This window comes from Xiphophorus maculatus, chromosome 19, assembly GCF_002775205.1.
Source record: "Xiphophorus maculatus strain JP 163 A chromosome 19, X_maculatus-5.0-male, whole genome shotgun sequence".
NCBI lineage: Eukaryota > Metazoa > Chordata > Actinopteri > Cyprinodontiformes > Poeciliidae > Xiphophorus > Xiphophorus maculatus.
Genome location: NC_036461.1, coordinates 14,224,740 through 14,230,243, shown reverse-complemented (window position 1 = coordinate 14,230,243; position 5,504 = coordinate 14,224,740).

The window sequence follows — 5,504 nt, the reverse complement described above, 5'->3', positions numbered from 1 at the left end:
TAATTTCAAACAAAAAGCATTGGTCAATTTTATCTTGACATAAGTTAGTACAATGAAAAGTTGGGGCCAACAACAAAACACATTATCCTAACAAATCTCATTTAAATGTAACACTAAAAGGAATATTTCTACTAATTATGACATTTTAATAAGCCTTGTTATTTTGCAAAACAAAAATAGCACTGATAAAATTGCAATTTGCAGCAAGAAATGGTAGGGTGCCTTCTTGTTAATTTTGTTGTTGTTTATTCAAATTACTGGTTTTATTTCAGTAAAATCTTCCCGGGAGCTCTGATGGTAACTATCAACAACTGCAGAGATAATGAGTGCCATTTACTCACCCACGTGACACAGTCACTGATTGGTTGTTTTTCCTCTAATTCAGGGATGCAGAAGTCTGTAATCCATAAGCTAAAGGAGAACAGCTCCTGAGCTGAGAGTAGATGAGAGCTCCAGATGGAGAGATAAAAAGTTAGAGTAAAAGAAGAAGGAATTCAGTCCATTTCACTAGGTGCCATTTATTGACAATTATAGTCAAGTACTTTATCCAGCCTTCATGTGGAAGAGCGAGTGACACCACTTCAGTTATGTTCAGGCTCGAATAAACAAGGCAGAGGTGACTTTCAGGAATGTTCAGTCACAGCTATTACCCTGGAAGCGCATCCTTACTGTCCCCACAGCCTAAAACATGCTCTCTGTGAAATGTCATTGTTTTCTATGACACAGTCTGTTTGAATCTGTGCAGCAATAGAAAATCAATCCCAACTTGCAATGTTTGAGATAGTCAGAGCTGTAAGTGCTTCCCTAAAATCTGCTCACACACGATGAGCAAAATGCTAAATCTGCTCTGTAATTTGGATCAACAGCAATATCGACTGAGATCAAACTTTAAAAGAGGGAACTAATTTTATATTTACATTTTCTAACACTTTTTTTTTCTTTTTTGCAGTGATCTACAATCAAACTACCTGGACACTCTATTGGACCAAATCAGTTTGGCCAAATCCTCAAACTGCAGCGTCTTGCATTTTTCAGATGTTTCCATGGTTTAACACAACTGATTCAAATAAATGGTTTATTATTAGGCCTCTGTAAAACATAATGATATATGCAAGGAGGTACTTCAACAATTTAAATTAGCTGTTGCACAGCAGGGACATGTCTAAAACATGCATGCAGGACACTGGCCCTTACGGACTGGAACTGGACACCTGTCCCACAGACCCATTCAATAAATTAGAATGTTATTGAAGGGCTCTTTTATTTCAGAAACTTTATCACTAAGTGGAGCACTTAATACGATAATTACACATAAATAAATGTTTGAAAGACTTTTTTGTTAATCATGACGATTTTCCACTTACAATTAAGAAAAACACATTTTAGTGTGAGGTTTTGCCACAGAGCAACCAGTGTAGAGGGTTGAGTGGTGATTGTGCAATCGAATAGTGTTAGGCTCAATTCTGTCTCTCCTGCCACATGTTGAGTTGGCAAGGCACTTAACCTGAAGTTGAATACTGGTCTGCATGTCTGAATGTGTGTAAGGTTCCATGTTTGACAGAGTGACTTTGGCTTAATTGTAAAACACTTCAGCAGGTCGTATTGACCAGACAAGGACTTCATGTATTGCGTTAATTTGCAGTTTAATGTAGGGCTGAAACGATTCCTCGAGTGATTTGAGTACCTTGATTATTAAAATTCCTCAAGGAAAATGTACCTGCCTCGAAGCTTTGTTAACTTATGTTTCATTATTTAGCGCACTGTGTTCCAGCTGGAACATTATTTGGTTGCGTGGAGTTGTTGACGAAAGCTAAGTGTTGACGGCATAGCGTCCAATTGTCAAGTTCCGCCCGTGGGGATTTTATTGATTGATGATAATGCCTGGGTTTTCATCGTCTTTGGGGGACCAATAAGCATCCTTAAAATGACTGGCATGATGCCTGGAGTACGGCAGCCTTTCTACTCCGGGAGCTGCTGGTTCAAAGCGAACGGCGGGAAGAGCGCTGAAGGAGTATTTATACAGGTGAACGGATAGACTGAACATGGCGGTTGGCTGAGTAGTTGATGGTTAAAGTTTAAGTGTAACTTTGCGGATGAACCGCACAATAAATTTCATATCATCCAGGTCTCAACAAACGGGTGGCGAAAATCATCGTTGCAGTACATGTCTGGTAGATGAGTTTCTGAGTGTGACAAACGAAGGTGCCCCCTGGTCTTATGTTCGTCCCCTGGCCTACCAGTCGTCTCTCCCCCAACCCCACATTAGGTTTTGTTCGTTTGTCTTCCCACCCCAGACATACGTTCGTCTGTCCCCTGGTGTATTTCCTCCCCTCCACCTCCATCTTACGTTCATTCGCCTACACTATAAATGGGGAATTTATCTGACTGCCTTTTACACAACTTTTTTACGTGTCTCAATAATTGTGAATTAGCACAAATCAACTCTTCTTTATTGCGTTTCAACATTAAGTCCTCCATTTATATTTGGATGAAGGAGAAGAAAACGAAGATATTTTGCTAACCTTCATATCAAAATGTATTAACTACATAGATGTCTAAGAAGAAATTCATAAATCCTCACTGTAGCTTCACTTTTTTCTAAATACTGTAATATCCCTGATGTGAAAGGAGGAAAGAATTAGTTTGGGGAAGTTAACTTGCAGTCCAGTGAGGTCTGTTCTTGTCTACCAGTCAGCTCAGCAGCTGTATTGAGCTTTGAGCGTAATGCCACTGTCCTAATTTGGATCACTGCCAGGAAGCGACACATCCCTAATGAGACAGCCGTTGCAGAAATCACGCCTACAGACTTTTGCTCAGACCCTTCCTCTCTCTGTAGGGCCTTTAATGCATCATTTCTCCAGCAGTTTTACTTTTTACTTGTACTGTTCTTTGGGAGGATGTAATACCATTAAACTGCTTCATGAACTCTTTTTGTTCATTTTCTGTCTGTAATGGTAGTGATTTTTTTTTTCTTCTCTCCGACCATGTTCTTTCCTCATGCCGCCACTACTTTGGTCCAGAGGATTATACAGTTTCTGGGGCAATTCTATTATGCTGATTAATGTTAATTAAACTTCAGTGCATGCCCTTGCCTTTTACGCAGGGAGCTGGGTTTTATCAATATATGCATGCATGAAGACTTGATGAACAATAAAAATGTTCCCTTCTTTTATTTTCACAAATACGTTACCAGCTTTCCTACATTTTTATTATAAAGATGCAGTGTCTTAAACTATTTTTATCTGATACATTTATTAGCCCATCCATAAAATAAAATTAAATGTCTTAGAATTTCAGACGTCCTTTTGCAAAAATGCTCTACGGACATTGTAACTCAGAAGAAGACGGCAATAAAACTGATTGGAAGCAAATGTTTGAGACTGAATTGCTTTTTACACTTTTCAGAAATGCAGGTTCTTGGATACATTCAAAGACTTGCTTGTGACCACAAAAAGATTGGGGTTGAGGTGAAATCTGTTCAGGGTATTCAACAAAAAAATGTGAGGAGTTTGCGTAAATATATAATCATTTTAACTTGGAAAAAGGATTAAAGTCAAAAACTTATAAATCCTGACTGAATGTGAACCTGCATAAGCAATTGTACTTACATAGAATATTGATTACTTGCTTTCAGTGGGGTTGAGATCTCAGTAGTTCCTTAACCAAGGGCTAAAACGTTATTGATTTGATTGATAAGATACTTTCTTTCTCTTGGATAAGAATAAAATTAGACTAATATAATGCTTTTAGTAGAACACTCAAAATCACACACTGATGATGGCAAGCTACTGAATAGTAGCCATGGCTGCCCTGGGCAGTCTGGCAGAGGTGAGGCTGTCAGACGGTCCTGTCCACAGTGGACCAAGACAGGCTGCTGAATGTACACCTTTTCACATTTATTACTTTTTCAAATGTAGAGGTCTGAACATTACTCTCAGCACCAGACTAGTATTATTAGGCTCAATGTTGAGTCTTTTATCCGTGAGATGAACCAGATTCCCTCTGAAAGTGGTGTTACTTTTAAAATGGACGGGAGTAGAGTGTAGGGTCAGTGACTCACATCTCCTAATAGCCCCATTAGTGACTTTAATGGCCCATGATTGTTCTGACTACAGTTCGTAAGCCTGTTACATTCAACCATGTACAGTACAGAAGATGCCTTCAGGATGAGAGGTGAAACCTTTTCAAGAAACCAGAGAAGAAGCTTAGTTGTCCTTTAATTTAGAACTTAGAATTTTCACATCCTGGATGACTGAGAATCTAAACCACCATAACATAAAATTAAATCACAATTTATTTATTTATTTTGTTTGCATTCCACTCTACCATGATGGTCAGAATGTGTTTTTTATTTTTATTTCCAACAAATCAACAAGATATGAAAACCTCAAGGTCTTTTCAAGTGTCAGATGCACATCACACACTTGTCCAACCAAATTTCTCTTATGAATGACCTAATTACTCCTCTTTATTCTTTTATAAATTAGCTTGATTAAATCCAGGTGAATGACAGGGTCAGTTTATTTTATTTATCTGAAATTAAATCAGAGTTGCCTCGGCTGTGTACTTTGGATTGTTGTGTTGCTTGTTTGTTTTTATTTTTCAATTCATACAAAATATCGCATGTGTTACTATTATGTATTAATTAATTTTTCCAGATACATTAACTAGGAAGTAATATGTGTTTGATACTTATTTTTCCCGCTGTAACTTGATAAGATCTAGTGAGATCGTGTTTACACCATCATTGATCTTATTTCGTTGCTGTCTTTGCTGCTCACAAATATTTTCTGCTTTTTCACTCCATATGGCACACAATCCTGACATCTCACCTCTGTATGATGCTTGTGCACTTGTGAAGGCAGTGATTTTAAATATGTCATTGACATGCAAGGCCCCGCTTCCAGTGATGACCATCTGCTTTGGCTAAATAATGATGACAAACCAGTTTGCATATCCAACATGATGGAAATTTCTGGCTTAGTTAAATCAGTCGATGAAGCTCTGAGCTATCGTGGGAGTTATTCCTTATCTCTGTGGCTGTAACATATAGCAGAGCAGTCACTGCAATCTGCTGAAAGCTGATAGGAGCCTCTCCTTTTCATGTGCAACAGGCATGACATCCCCATACTGTATCAATACAGATGATTCAACACAATCCTGCCGTGTGATTGGCTGCCCTGTCTTTGATGGCAGTCTTACGGCTCTTTGTGCATTCATGGTGAGTTGGTTTGATTCAGAATCAAAAGACACATCCAGCAATGTGTCAGGTTTCATTATCGTTTTTCAGTGAATTGATCAGAGTGAGTCCACAGAGTAGGATATTTGCCTCTCTGGCACAAACACTTACATGCATGTGTGTCCATCCATTCAGTAAGATCGACAGCATGCTTTGATTTTTCAGTATAGTTTACAACCTCAAGGCAGGAAGTCAAATAATCCTTACTAGGATAATTATAGGGAATCTTCATATTTGAAAGTAAAACCACTAAAATTCTTTAAAT